Raw genomic sequence first — 15,969 nt, 5'->3', positions numbered from 1 at the left:
CTGGAAATGCATTGCAGGCACTCACCACCCTTTGTGTGAAAAATGTGGCTTGCACACCTCTTTTAAACTTCTCCCTTGCACCTTGAACTTGTCCCCCTCTAGGAATTGACCCCTCCACCCTGGGGAAAAAAAGAACACCTCATACTTTCCACTCTATCCATGCCATTCACAATCTTATAAATTTCTATTAGGTTGCCTAACTTCCTGCATTCCAGTGAAAACAAACCTAATCTAAGGTTCTAGACCCAAAACATCAATTTTCCTGCTCCTCTGATGCTGCTTAGCCTGCTGTGTTCATCCAGCTCTCCACCTTGTTATCCCAATCTATCCAACCTTTCTTCATAGCTAAAATCCCCCTTTCCAGGCAATATCATTGTAAACCTTTTCTGTATCCTCTCCGAAGCATCCACATCCTTCAGGTCGTGTGGTGATCAGAACTGTACGCAACTGTACCAGTTTTCTCAAACATCAGAAAACCTACATTCCATGGGATGACAAAATGTTTCAAGGACACCCTGAAAGCTCTTCCTTCAAGCGCAACAATATTAACATTAATGACAGTGAGGAACATCTTTCCAGTCCTTGAGAATGGTAACAACTTTTCCAGCAAGCTGCATTAGGAATGAGTCACCAAGTCTTAATGATGAGGCAGAGTGGCAGCCGAAAACGAAAAGGAAACAAATCATGCTCTCTGGATTCCAGTATTTTGTGGGACATCTTTCTCCATGCATTCAATCATAGCAGAAACCTGCGTCCCTAAACAGACATCACCCCTGAATTGATGGACAACCGATGATAACAATGATATGCACATGCCATTGTTGCTGTCCAAGTAAAAATCAGCGCTTCGATTGTCTACACAGCAAACGACAGAGAAGGATTGGGAAATTGCTGGAGAAACTCAGTAAGTCTGCAGTATCTGCTAAGAAAGAAGCAGAATTTCTGGTTCAAATCCAGTGACCCCTCAGGTCAGCTCTTCCACAGCATTGGCCTGGAATGTCAGCCTATATTAAGTGCCCAGGTCTTGGAATGATTTTTAATCTTCTGACTTGGATGACAGTACTGCCAACTAAGCCAAGCTAATATACGATAACGCTTTACTTCCATGAAGGGATTTTAACAGACTGTCAGAAATGGGTTCAGGGTGAGTGGGTTGGGAAAGCCCAGAATTTGATTTTGCGTCAGAATCCCAATATAATCTCACACTCTGCAGAGTTTCTCCAAGATTGGGCTGAGGAAATGCGGGAACCCTCTTGGTATAGCAAGATGGTTGTGATTGTTAGAGGCCAATCATTCCATCCCGAGAGTATAATTGCAGAAATTCCTCAGGGCAGTGTCCTAGGCTCAACCATATTCACCGTAACCATTCCTCCGTGACAAAGTCCAAAGTGTGGATGTCCGCTGATAATTGCACATTGTTCAGGACCATTCAATTTCTCCTAGAAACTGAAGCTATCAGGGTTCAAGACCTGAACAAAATTAAGCCTTTGGTTGAGAAGTGGCAAATAACATTCATGCCAAGCAATGACAACCTACAAGAAGAGACAATCTAGCCATCCCACTTTAACATCAAAAAAAAATTATCATTGCCGAATGATCCACCATCAACATCCCAGGTATTAACATTGACCAGAAAATGAACTAAATCAGCCCTATAAATGGCTCATCCAGCAACATCTTTTACATATGTTGAGGTTCAAGATCAAAGTTCACACTGCCAATAATTGCACCAGTAGATGCAGGAGTATACCAGCAACAATCCCAGCTTTCTTCTCAGCAGCATATCCTTAAAGTGAAGGAATGCACATTGAGAGCCACCTCCAAGGCAACAATAGAGGGTCTTCAGCCAGAGGATTTCTTTCTTGAAATATCTGAGCATCAGTGCCTCTAAGGTCTCAATTTTTTGCCACAGATCTCAGCAGACATTTGCAGCCTCCTGGAATATGAACACCTGTGAACCAGGTGGTAATAGACTGCCAATGGCTGACAAGGTACCTGTCACTGAACTTGTCACCTCTCCCTCTCACCTAATTATGTATCTTCTTTCCTTTTCTGGAGGAGAAAAGAGGTATGAGTGGTTACAATGATTTGTGTGCAGATGAGGGAAGTTTACCATTTGTGGACAATGAATATGAGGCGTGCAGGTGTAAGAGAAATAGGCTAAGAGGGTGTGTTGACTGCTTAAATGGGGATGCATGGTGTCCATACTGAGAGGAATGAGTGCAGTTGCAAGGTATGCTGTAGGCATGCTATGCAGGAGAATGCTGGAGAAGTAAGCATGAGGCTTGACACTTACCTGTTATGCTCTCCTGAGGTCTTAAATCCTTTTGGTGCACATTTCCCAGGATGGGAGGGAGCACAGTCCTGCTATAGACCTGCTTGGCCATTTCTATGCACACCTGCTTGAAATTAGAGACATTTTTCTCTTCCTTCTGTCCTTGGGAGAGCTCATTTCACTATAGTCCCTCAGATTCCATTAGAACACTTCTGGTAAGAGTTTTCACAGGTCTCGTTGTTCCTGTGGTTGCTGGAAACTGAAAAGTCCAAGAACTTGTGAGCTTTGCTAAATCATTTTGTGGTTCATTTACAGTGGCCAAATAAGTCAAAATCTTGGAATGCTGTAAGGATTGTATTCCATCATTGCTCGAATGAAATATATATATCAATGTTTCAACATTTTAGATAGTGAAATCTTATGATGAATGGACAGTTTGTTAGATTTACAGAATTGTTATGATGTGTCAATGAACCATAGTAAAGATTCAGGTAGCTATTAGCAGTAGAGTTTTCTTCAGACTAATTTGTACTATGTATGGCAATGTTCCATTCATGGAACCTTACTCATTTCATCAATTACCTCCTGCAGCCAGCACACATGAACTATTCTCATGTTACCATTTATTCAATAACTTTCAATATAGAAAGCAGTATATATCAATTCACCTTGAGATAAAACACTATGGTAGTCTATTCTGCAAACTAAGATGAAAACTAATGAAACCAACTGAGCAAGTATGATAGAAACATGCGAACACGATTCGGTCATTCAGCTCCTCAAGCTTGTTCCACCATTCAATAAGATTATGGCTGATCTGTGGCCTAACCCTGTGTACCTGACTTTGGTTCATATCCCTTAATACCTTTACTTAAACATTTATCTATCTCAGACTTAAAATTATCAATTGACTCTGCGATCATTGTCATTTGTGGAAGAAAGTTCCAACCATTTACTACCTTTTGTGTGTACAAGTGCTTCCTAACATCTCTCTTGAATGGTCTCCCCCTAGTTCTGGAATCCCCACCAGTGGAAAGAGTTTATCCACCCTGTCTTTTCCTGTTAAAATCTTGAAGACTTTGATCCAATCACCCCTTCTAAATTCTAGAGAAAACAAGCCTAATTTGTGTAATCTATCCTCATAGCCCTTGAACTCCAGGTATTTGTGAACTATACAGTAAATGGGTAAAATTGATGCACAGAGAGATCTGGGTGTTCAGGTCCATTGTACCCTGAAGGTGAACGCAGGTCGATAGAGTGGTCAAGGGGGCATATGGCACACTTTCATTCATGCGTACAGTTCGGGTCGCCACATTCCAAAAGGATGTGGATGCTTTGGAGAGAGTGCAGAGGAGGTTCACGAGGATGATGCCTGGTATGGAGGGCAGTAGCTATGAAGAGAGGTTGTGTAGATTAGGATTATTTACATTAGAAAGATGGAGGTTGAGGGGGGACCTGATTGAGGTCTATAAAAGCGAGAGGTATAGACAGGGTGGATAGCAAGAAACTTTTTCCCAGGGTGGGGGACTCAATTACTAGGGGTCACAATTTCAAGGTGAGAGGGGAAAAGTTTAAGGGAGATATGTGTGGAAAGTTCTTTACGCAGCGGGTGGAGAGTGCCTGGAACGCGTTGCCAGCGGAGGTGGTAGCGGCGGGCACAGTAGCGTCATAGATACGTAAATGGGCAGGGAGCAAAGGGATACAGATCCTTGGAAAATAGGCGACAGATTTTGCTGGAGGATCTGGATCGGTGCAGGCTTGGAGGGCCGAAGGGCCTGTTCCTGTGCTGTAATTTTCTTTGTTCTTTATCACTCTTGTAAAACTAACTTGTGCTCCCTCCAAGGCCAATACAACTTTCCAGATACCTAGATTTGCTCATCGTACTCCAAGTAGAGTCTTACCAGGTGTTTTTTGTATAACTGCAGCATAACTTGTGCATCCTTGTACTCAGTCCTCTAGATATAAATGCCAGCAGTCCATTAGCTTTCTTGATCACATTCTACACCTATCCATGGCATTTTAAAGGTCTATGCACCTGAACTCCCAAATCTTTTTGGAAATTTACTGTATTTAATGTCATATCGTATAGAAAGTACGCTGATCTATCCTTTATTGGTCCGAAATGATTAACCTCACACTTTCTTCCATGAACTTCATCTGCTACAGTTTTGCCCATTCACTTAGCTTATCAATATCCCTTTGTAATTTTATGCTGTCATCTACATGGCCTACAATGCCAGCTAATTTGTATCATCCGATAATTTGGATATTTGCCTTTCTATGTCAATATTAAGTCATTAATAAATAATGTGAGTAATCGAGGCCCTAACACAGATCCTTGTGGGACACCGCTGGTCACATCCTGATGAAGCAAATATGATCAAGTGACCAGTTGATTCAAGTGACTTGAACTGGTAATTTTCTCATTAATAGTAAAACTCAACTGGTCAAGCTACTAAGCTACTCTCTGATGAAGGGTCTAGGCCTGAAATGTCAGCTTTTGTGCTCCTGAGATGCTGCTTGGCCTGCTGTGTTCATCCAGCTCCACACTTTGTTATCTAAGCTACTAAGCAACCCATTTTACTGAGTCCATATATTTTCTTTGCAACAGATGTTGAGCTTGTATGTTCCAGAATCGTGTCCAATGCAGAGATATCTGGTTGCATTACAGCACTAATATCAATGATGTTATCTGTGTGACTGCATTTGCAAAGAAACATTCATCTTTAAAAATAAGACAGCATTGACACTGGAGAAGACTAAGAATCTACTTGTTCATATTAACATGAAACATACTGGATCTGTTGTACACAGAGCAGGCTAAGGTGTTACCTTGAGTATCGCTGACATGTGTAGGTGAGGTGAGGACCCTCCGACAGGCATCCAGCGTCACCGAGAGAATCAGGTGAGAAAATTGCCAAAAGGTAGGCAGTCAGAAAGTTGTTTGGAGACTGTTTTAGCAAGCAAAGCAATGCATCCAATAGATTTCACCATATTCAATAGACCACTGATTGGCATTAAAAAACACATTTTCAGCAGTAAAGTGCAATGCCGTTTAAATCAACGATGTACTGAAATATAGTTTTAAAAAAATTACCTTTTAGCATTGGCACTGTTGAAATGCTTGTTGAAATTCAAGATCAATGACTAAAGCACTGCATAATGATACACTTTTGCTATGCCCAAGTCAAAATGTGATTGGATTTTATATAGAACGCCAAATTTTCAATTGTTATAAGGGAATATAGGAAGCTATTAACACAACTTTAAAAAATCACCAGTGGAAGCGCATTCTCTCGCTTTCTTTTTCATGTACTCCAGTTTAAATAAACTGTACTTGATAAAAATCTAGTGCGGGTGAATTTTAATGTTATTTGTGATCTAAACTATTCTTCTTTAAAAAGTAAATAAATTACAAGTTGGTAGAGAAACTATCCCACCACCTGTACATGACAAGAATTAATAGTATTGCTGGGCATTCGAGGCTGCATATTGAGATGAGTTCAGATTGATCCTCTAAGGATTTTCGTAACAGGTATAGAGTATATTGAATCAGAAGTTCAAGGAAAAGATTAAACAGTCTTTCAAGAAGACAGCAGAACTTTTAAGCATTGTTCTTTATTTGTAGAATTCTAAGTGGGCATATTGTTCCTCGCTTGATTTTTGTTCCGCTTATGTTAGCTGCTGCACCACCTTATTCTCTGTGGGCATGAGGAGAAGTTGTAAATGAAATACAGCACTTTTAGTGACTGTCTGACATCTTAAAAGTGGTTTTCAGGCAATGAAGAACTCTGAATGTAGTCACTCATGTTACTACTACACCCAACTGTGGTAGTGTACAGTCTTTTCTGCTATTATGCTTGGTTTGTCAATGCGAATTGGCTGCAATGCGATGGACGAATAGGTGAACGCTGTTTGTAAAATGTGAACTTTTGCATACATGTGTTGGCTGTTATGCATTTCCATCCCCAACACTTTATAAGTGTCACTGCAGAATACAATGTTTCGCCAACAGAGTCTCTGCATCAACATCACGTTTAGTTGACTCGCATGCTTTGTTGTGAAGTGCTTTTTGAGAGGTACTCCGTAATTTTCATTATTTATTTTGCAAATTTTGCTGTGTTACCCATAAACATAGGAGGATAAAGTAACAAGAATGTTTACAAGAAGCATCCTGGTGATAAAATTGCAGGTGGTGAAAGTAAAAGAAAGGCTCTCATACTTGAAGAGAAGGTAGATGTCATAAAGCATTTTGAACGTAATCAAAGAACATGTGACAATGGTCGTCCAACAAGAACAAAGGAATTTACGTTACACACCATGAGACACAATGCTGAAAAAATTAAAACAAGCTTTATTGCTGAAACAAGCCCGAGTACTGGTAAATGTATGAGATCATGGCCAAAGGAACTTGAGATGGAGCAGCTTGTAAGTATGTGGATAGAAGATCAAACAAAAAAGTGATCTCGGAACAGCTTTGTCACCATAAAAGAGAAAGTCTTAGTAATTTATGAAGACGTATGAAAAAGAAGCTGAAAATCCTGCCTTTAGTGCTAGTAGTGGCCGGTTTGCTGGTTTAAAGGACCACTGTGCTTTTCATAATGGAAAATTTCATGGCGAAGCTGCCAGTGCAGATAAGGAAGATGTGGTGACATCTCCTCCCATAGTGAAAAAAATTGATTGCGGAAGAAAGCTACAACTTTGATCAAATTTTCAATTTGGATGAAACAAGTTTATATTGGAAGTGAATGCCATTAAGAACCTATATTTCTAAGAATGTACTGCACTCTCCAGACTTTAAGGTTGCAAAGGATTGTATAACTGTGCTGTTGGATGCCAATGCTAGTGGAGACTTAAAGCTTAAACCTGGGGTAGTGTACCACTCTGCCAACCTGTGAGCCTTGAAAGGTTACCTTAAGCCTATTCTAGGTGTCTACTTTAGGACAAGCAAAACAATTGGATGATGGGGCAAATTTTTTCTGACCTTATTGTTGATGTTTTCAAAGATATTTTCAGAAATTATTGCAAGAAAAGAATTTGGATTTCAAGATTCTCCTCATTCTGGATAATATGCCAAGGCATCCTCCCACCATTTCTGAGCTTTCTGAAAACATCAAAGTGCTTTATCTACCTCTGTAAATAACCTCTTTGCTTAAACCAATAAACCAGGGTGTAATGGCAGCTTTTAAAGCTTATTATTTAAGGCGCACATTTAAGAGGCTGATTGTAACTACTGTGGGGGATGTGGTTGTTGACTTGCTTGTTGATCTGGCTTGTTTTTGTTTTGATGTTTCATCACCACGATAGGTAACATCATCAGTGTGACCTCCGATGAAGCGATGTTGTTCTACTCTGCTTGGAATTTATACTGTCTGGTCAGTTATGGTGAGTAGTATCATTTCTAGTTTAGCTCTGTATGGGTTTGTATATGGGGTTCAATTCTATATGTTTGTTGATTACATTATGGTTTTAGAACCATGACTCTAGGAACAAACCTACCTTGGCGACGAAACAACTGAACGAAAATAAGCCAGCTCAATGAGCAAGTCAACAACCTCACTCACAACCAGAACTACAAATCTTTGCTAAAACCTTAAGTACTGAGGGGGATAAGGACAGTGTTCTTCAATTTTGGAAGAGCTTTAACATCAAGAATGCTGTTGACATTATTGTGTAAGCCTGGGATGATATCAGTAAGGACTGCTTGCATGTTGTTTGGTGGGAGCTTCTTCCAGATTCTATTCATGATTTGAACAGCTTTGAACCATCAGAGGAGTTCCCAAGAATCAAAGACCATTATGTGGCTCTTGCAAAGTAAGTTGGATTTGAAGTGGAGAGTAAGAAAATTGAAGAGCTGCTTGAGTCCAACTGTGAAGACCTCTCTACAGCTGATCAGCAATAACTTGTTGCTAAGGGCAAATGGAAGCTGGAGATGAAGTCCAGGATGCAGCATCGTGAGAGCTTTCCACTGTTTTCTTTTGTGTTCTATCTTGAGGGAAGTTGAGAAACAGTTTTAAGTTCTAAGAAGACATTGAGTACAATGCAGAATGCAGCAGGATCGTGGTTTAACATAGAACATAGAACATTACAGCACAGTACAGGCCTTTCGGCCCTCGATGTTGTGCCGACCTTTCATACCGATCTGAAGCCCATCTAACCTACACTATTCCATGTACGTCCATATGCTTATCCAATGACGACTTAAATGTACCTAAAGGTGGAATAAGGTCTTATTTGGCGTTCTGTGAGCAGCTTCTTCATGAAAGAAGACAAATGGCAAAGCAGCAAAAATTGGATGTCTTTTTTAAGCCAACCCCCAAGAAACAGTCAGAAGACAGTGGACCACAGCCATCCACTTCTGGATTAACTATTTTTCATCCTAACCCTGCAACCACAACTGCACCTGAAGGTGATGATGATGACAACCCTCAGCCTCTGTCTTAGCAACACAGCAACCTCAAAACCACCCTCCTCGCCTATCAAGTTATCTTCAGATATTTTTCAAGGTAGTGTTAAATTTACTGTATTATTTCATTATTAGATATGAATTTAACATTGATTTAAACTGTGCTATCCTTTGTGTTAGGCTAACTACTGTATTTGTTTCAATTTTGAGTAATATTTTTGGTGGTCTGCCCCAACCCTGTTTTTTCCCGTAAGCCCTGTTATTTTTATTACGTGATTTTCTGTAACGCGACGTTGCACGATAGTGCAACAATCACATTATAGCAGAAAGGACTGTACTGGAAATCAAGCCTCACTATTTCCAGGGTTGTCACCAATGTGAAAGTTTGCAGATAAAGATGAGTGGAAACTAGCCAGCTATTGGAAATATTGTAGTTCCCCCTCACAGGACAGAGACATAGAGAGATGTTTGATGCTTTCTCTGTGCAGGATTGACATTTCAGTTGAGTCGGCTCCACACAAGCGATGGTCACTTGGTGAGGAGCCAATCAAAATATTGTTGTCAAGCAATTGTCTGCATGTTCATAACGCATAAGTTCCATGGATGTGAGTTTGGTCAGTGAGCTGGAAGGTTAGTTTTCAGATGTTTCGTCACCATTCTAGGTAACATCATCACACTACTTTGACTATGTAAATATATGACTTCAGGTTTTTTAAAAATCATGTTTACTGGGTCACTTTGTGAATTGTACGCAATGTTGCCTTTTCCCAGAACAGTGACAGCAGGAGCAGGCAGAATTGAACTTCTGAGAAGATTTGTAGCTCAGGTTGAGTTTCTGGATGTGAGTTTGCTCGCTGAGCTGGAAGGTTAGTCGGTGGTGTTATGTCCCGCTTTCTGTTTATCTGTTTAGGTTTCCTTGGGTTGGTGATGTCATTTCCTGTTCTTTTTCTCAGAGGATGATAGATTGGCTCCAAATCAATGTGTTTGTTGATGGAGTTCCGGTTGGAATGCCATGTTTCTAGGAATTCTCGTGCGTGTCTCTGTTTGGCTCGTCCTAGGATAGATGTGTTGTCCCAATGAAAGTGGTATCCTTCCTCGTCTGTATGTAAGGATACTAGTGATAGTGGGTCATGTCGTTTTGTGGCTAGTTGACGTTCATGTATCCTGGTGGCTAGCTTTCTGGCTTAGCAATCACTACATTGGACAACAGAAAGCAAGCCACCAGGATACATGAACATCAACTAGCCACAAAACGACATGACCCACTGTCACTAGTATCCTTACATACAGATGAGGAAGGACACCACTTTGATTGGGACAACACGTCCATCCTAGGACAAGCCAAACAGAGACATGCACGAGAATTCCTAGAAGCATGGCATTCCAACCGGAATTCCATCAACAAACACATTGATTTGGAGCCAATCTACCATCCTCTGAGAAAAAGAACAGGAAATGACATCACCAATGCAGAAAATGACATCACCAACCCAAGGAAACCTAAACGGATAAATAGAAAGCAGGACATAACACCAGCGCTTCATTAGAGGCTCACTGATGATGTTACCTAGAATGGTGACGAAACGTCTGAAAATGGACCTTTCAGCTCAGCGAGCAAACTCACATCCAGAAACTCAATCTGAGCTACAAACCTTCTCATAAGTTCCATTCTGTCTGCTCCTTCTGTCACTGTTCTGGGAAAAGGCAACATTGCGTACAATTCACAAAGTGACCCAGTAAACATGATTTTTAAAAAACCTGAAGTCATATTTTGCATAGTCAGTAGTTTAAAGCAGTATCTTCCTTTTTTAGCCCACTGTCTAAATTAAGTCGTAAAATATGTGGTTTTTACACAATGTAAGAAACATGGCAGCCAGTCGGCACTTAGCAAACTCCTAAAACAATGCGATTGTGACCAGGTAATATTGAACAAGACACTGAGGCTAAGGTTGAGGGGGAGGAGGTAGAGATGAGCAAGAGGGTAACAGTGTAAATCCAGCATGCTCAAAGATCTTCAAAGAGCATATTATGCTTTCATAAATTCAAGAAAAGAAGAAAAACAAATAAAGACCAGTTTATGGGTAAAATATAATCTCCTGTGTTATAAAATAAATTCTGTTTTGAGATTGTTATAAACATACTTCATATTTATTATTTCATAGTGGGTTTATGTTTCAGTGGATTGAGGAAAACTTGATTCAGGCTTTAAGATATAGAGTATGGTTTCTTTCAAAAAGTAATTGAAAGGACACCATGGACCCGTAAGTTTTTTTCAAAGCATTTCCTCGGAATCACTTGACTGGTGATAACTGCTGTAGCTCCTTAATGGGATCCTTAATGACTATTTGTTTAATGAATGGAGGGAGGGTGCTTTGATAACTGGAATTAGTTGGGGCAGAAGAACTGCCCAGCTGATCTCATATTTCTGAGAGAAGTCTGTTGTTGAGTTCTGGATGAAATGTATTTGTCCTTCTCAAAGAGTGATTGAAGGAACTTCTCATGGTCTCACCCCGGAAGAGGGCAGCAGAGTGGTGACGCTGATGCATCAGTGCAGCCACTGCTTCCAGAAGGTGGACTTCATCAAGGTCCTCTCCATGTTGACGTGAAGGTGAGTACCCAGAAGAGGGCAGCAGAGTGCTAGTGCTCATTGGCTAACGTGAGGAAGATCTACGTCAGTGCCATCACTGCTTCCAGAATGTGTTTTGCGGAAAGGCTATTGTTAAGTGACAGTTGGTTGTCCACATCTCTAATATACCATTTTAACTTGCCACATATTGACTGGGACTCCCTTAGTTTACGGGGTGCAGATGGGGCAGACTTTGTAAGGACCATCCAGGAGGGCTTCTTGAAACAGTATGTAGATAGTCCAACTAGGAACGGAGCCATGTTGGACCCAGTATTGGGGAATGAGCCTGACCAGGTGGTCGACGTCTCAGTAGGGGAGCAACTTGGGAACAGTGATCACAATTCAGTAAGCTTTAAGCTACTGATGGATAAAGATAGGTGTAGTTGTCAGCTAAATGTGCTAAATTGGAGGAAGGCCAATTACAACAATATTAGGCAGGAACTGAAGAATGTAGATTGGTGTCAGATGTTTGAGAACAAATCAACATATTGGATGTGGGAGGCTTTCAAGTGTAACCAGCACGTTCCTATAAGGATGAAGGATAAGTATGGCAAGTTTAGGGAACCTTGGATAATGAGAGATATTGTGACCCTAATCAATAAGAAAACAGAAGCATTTATTAAGGCTAGGAGGCTGAGAACACACGAAGCAACAGTGGAATAGAAGGAAAGTCAAAAGAAACCTAAGCAAGATGTCAGGAGGGCTAAAAAGGGGTTATGAAAAGTCATTGGCCACCAGGATTAAGGAAAATCCCAGGGCTTTTTATGCATGTATAAAGAACAAGAGGGGTAACCAGGCAGAGGATAGGCCCACTCAAGTACAGGAAAGGGAATTTGTATGTGGAGCCAGACGAAATAGCTTAGGTATTAAATGAGTACTTTCCATCAGTTTTCACCACAGAGAAGGACTTGGTGGATGATGAAGCTGGGGAATGGTGTGTAGATAATTTAGGTCATGTTGAGATCAAAAAGGAGGTGGTCTTGGGGGTCTTGAAAAATGTTAAGGTGGACAAGTCCCCAGGCCTGATGGGATGTACCCCAAAGTACTGAGAGAGGCAAGGGAGGAAATTGTTGGGGCCTTGAGGCAATTCTTTGTATCCTCACTAGTGACAGGGGAAGTCCCAGAGGATTGGAGAATAGCCAATGTTCCTTTGTTTAAGAAGGGTAGCAAGGATAATTCAGCTCATTACAGGACGGTGAGCCTTTCGTCAGTGGTAGGGAAATTATTGGAGAGATTCTTTGAGACAGGATTTACTCCCACTTGGAAATCAATGGGTGTATTAGCAAGAGGGACCATGGTTTTGTAAAGGGGAGGTTGTATCTCACTAACTTGATTGAGTTTTTTGAAGAAGTGATGAGGATGCTTGATGAGGGTAGGGTAGTGGATGTTGTCTACATGGACTTCAGTAAGGCCTTTAACAAGGTCCGTCATGGCAGGCTGATACAGAAGGTAAAATTGCATGGTGTCAGAAGTGAGATTGCAAGATGGATTAAAAACTGGCTCAGTCATAGAAGACAGAGGGTAGCGGTGGAAGGGTGCATTGCTGAATGGAGGACTATGACTAGTGGCATTCCTCAGGGATCAGTGTTGGGACCTTTTCTGTTTGTAATATATATAAATGATTTGGAAGAAAATGTAACTGGTCTGATTAGTAAATTTTCCAATGACACAAAGGTTGGTGGAGTTGCGGATAGCAGTGAGGACCGTCAAAAGATACAGCTGGATTTAGATCAACTGATGACTTGGGCAATGAGATGGCAGATTGAGTTTAATCTGGAAAAATGTGAGGTAATGCATTTCAGAAGGTCTAATCCAGATGGGAAATATACAGTAAATGGCAGAACCCTTAAGAGTACTGATAGGCAGAGGGATCTAGGTGTACAGGTACACAGGTCACTGAAAGTGGCAACACAAGTGGAGGATGTAGTCAACAAGGCTTATGGCATGCTTGCCTTCTTTGACCAGGGCATTGAGTTTAAAAATTGGCAGGTAATGTTGCAGCTTTACAGAACCTTAGTTCGGCTGCATTTGGAATATTATGTTCAATTCTGGTTGCCACGTTACCAGAAAGTCATGGTGGCTTTACAGAGGGTACAGAAAAGATTTACCAGAATGTTGCCTGGTATGGAGGGCATTAGCTATGAGGAGAGGTTGGAGAAACTTGGGTTGTTCTCACCGGAACAATGGAGGTTGAGTGTCAACCTTATAGAGGTCTACAAGACAATGAAGGGCATGGACAGAGTGGACAGTCAGAAGCTTTATTCCAGGGCGGAACAGTCAGTTAACAGGGGCCATAGGTTTAAGGTGTGAGGGGCAAAGTTTAAAGGTGATGTACGAGGCAAATTTTTTTTTTACACAGAGGGTTGTGGGTGCCTGGAACTTGCTGCCAGGGGAGGTAGTGGGAGCAGATACTATACTGATTTCTAAAGTTGTCTTGACAAATACATGAATAGGATGGGAAGAGAGAGTTATGGCCCCCCGAAGGGTAGGGGGCTTTAGTTGTGATGGGCAGCATGTCAGTGCAGGCTTTGAGGGCCGAAGGGCCTGTTCCTGTGCTGTAATTTTCTTTGTTATTTGTTCTTTGTTGCATTTCCTGAGCAAACTCTCTCAGGAATCTTGATAGATACAACCATACGATTAGTGGCTTGATTAAATGTTCCAGAAAAATCAAAACAGACTTCAGAGCATTCTCCACATTATCCTTTTTCCTTCAAGAATAACCTTTCTGGCTAGAAAGTTTGTGCATTTTCTAAAGTGAACCTCTGAAGAATGAATTTGTTTTTTCTGTGTTCTTAAAGTGTGCCTACGAGTTGTGTGTTTGATTTGAATGATTTAGGGAGGACTAAACATTTTATACTTCCACACTACGAACAGTGTATGTTAACAAGTATTACATCATTATTGAATAATCTTTAAATCATGAAATCATACAGTGCAGAGGCCCTTCAGCCCATCAAATCTGCGCTGTCAAAAAAATCTATTATTACACTAATCACATGTTCCATCGCTTGACCCATAGGCTTAAATGTTACGACAGTTCAAGTCCTCATCCAAATACTTTTTAAAGTTTATGAGGTTACTCATCTCAACAATCCTCCCAGGCAGCGCATTCTAGATTCACACCACCCTCTGGGTAAAAACAATTGATCTCCTGTTCTTCACTTTAAAACTATGCCCCTTTGTTATTGACCCTTGAGATAAGGGGAATGGCTGCTTCCTATCCATACTGTCCATACCCCTGATAACAAAGTGTGGAGCTGGATGAACACAGCAGGCCAAGCAGCATCTCAGGAGCACAAAAGCTGACGTTTCGGGCCTAGACCCTTCATCAGAGAGGCCTGCTGTTTTCATCTAGCTCCACACTTTGTTATCTTGGATTCTCCAGCATCTGCAGTTCCCATTATCACTGTCCATACCCCTGTCATGTTATACACCTCAATCAGGTCTCTTAGCCTTCTCTGCTCTAACAAAAACAATGCAGGCTCACCCAGCCTCTTTTCATGGTAATGTCATCTGCCCTAATGTCATTTGCTTTGGAAAAAAACAACACATTCTTTCTACCAAGGGTCACTGGATCCGAAACATTAATTCTGTTTTTTCCTTCACAGATGCTGCCAGACATATTGAGCTACTCCAGCAACTTTGTTTTTGTTACATTCTTTCTACATGCTGGGCCCAGTCTTCAACGGTAGGAGAGAATGAGAGAAGCTTCCGAAACATGATGCCAGAAATGCTTCCCCTGACTCAAAGGTGACTGTTGCAAGTGAATTTCTTCAGGACCATATTTATCTCTTGTTGCCCCTGAAATATCTTTGCAGGGGCTGGTATCTGTTACATGTGCATAATACTTGACACTGGTCCCGCTTCTTCAGAGCCAGCTCTCAGAGTGAACAGAACTTCTGACACTCCTGTTTAAACCTACTGGCCAGGACTCACTGACTGGACCAGGTTGACAGCCCCAATCAGGGAACTCATACCTGACTGACCTCATTACAACCAGTGCACTGGGATTCCTGATGGAATTAGATTACCTTATCAGCCAGAACAATTTTTCAGGTGCAGGAGTCTGTAGGCTGAAAATAAGAATCAGTCATAGACATCCAGAGAAGAGTTATGTAGGGCATCCTTACTGAGTCCAGTAACGATTTTGACTAGGGCAGGGAAGGTGGTTAGTAAGGAGGGCAAGGAGGATCTTCCTTATGGGGTGGCCCTTGTCATCATTGAGACCCTCCATTGGGTGTTTCTAGTAATGAGAGCACGCAGCACCCACCCCCCATGACCCCTGGTAAACCAGGTTAATCATTCTCTTAAGGGGAACAAATGGCTTAGAGGGTGGGCAGGCTGACTTTGACCATTTCTACTCCAACTTAATTGGGATAGTCTTGAAGGCAACAGACTCTGTACTTGAGATAGTAGGAAATGCAGGTGCTGGAGAATCTGAGTTAAGGTGTAAAGCTGGATGAACACAGCAGGGCAAGCAGCATCAGAGGAGCAGGAAAGCTGACGTTTTTGGCGTAGACCCTTCAGAAATGGGGGAGGGGCAGGGTGCTCTGAAATAAATAGGGAGAGAGGGGGAGGTGGATGGGAGATGGATAAAGGAGAAGAAAGGTGGAGAGGAGACAGACAGATCAAAGAGGTGCAGATGGAGCCAGTAAAGGTGAG

The 15,969-nt window shown here is 41.5% G+C and overlaps 1 long non-coding RNA gene across 2 annotated transcripts in view; it reads left to right on the top strand.

The window, feature by feature from the left end:
* LOC132210021 (uncharacterized) overlaps positions 1-8,775 on the top strand; it is a 49,624-nt gene extending 40,849 nt beyond the window's left edge. For both annotated transcript variants that reach the window (XR_009446177.1, XR_009446178.1), the window contains exons 2-3: positions 7,583-7,660; positions 7,749-8,775. This is a non-coding gene — a long non-coding RNA (uncharacterized LOC132210021). The remainder of the gene's footprint in view (positions 1-7,582; positions 7,661-7,748) is intronic.
* The last annotated feature ends 7,194 nt before the right edge of the window (positions 8,776-15,969 follow it).

Source organism: Stegostoma tigrinum, chromosome 9 (genome assembly GCF_030684315.1).
Source record: "Stegostoma tigrinum isolate sSteTig4 chromosome 9, sSteTig4.hap1, whole genome shotgun sequence".
Lineage (NCBI taxonomy): Eukaryota > Metazoa > Chordata > Chondrichthyes > Orectolobiformes > Stegostomatidae > Stegostoma > Stegostoma tigrinum.
This window is presented reverse-complemented; position numbering and strand designations above follow the sequence as displayed.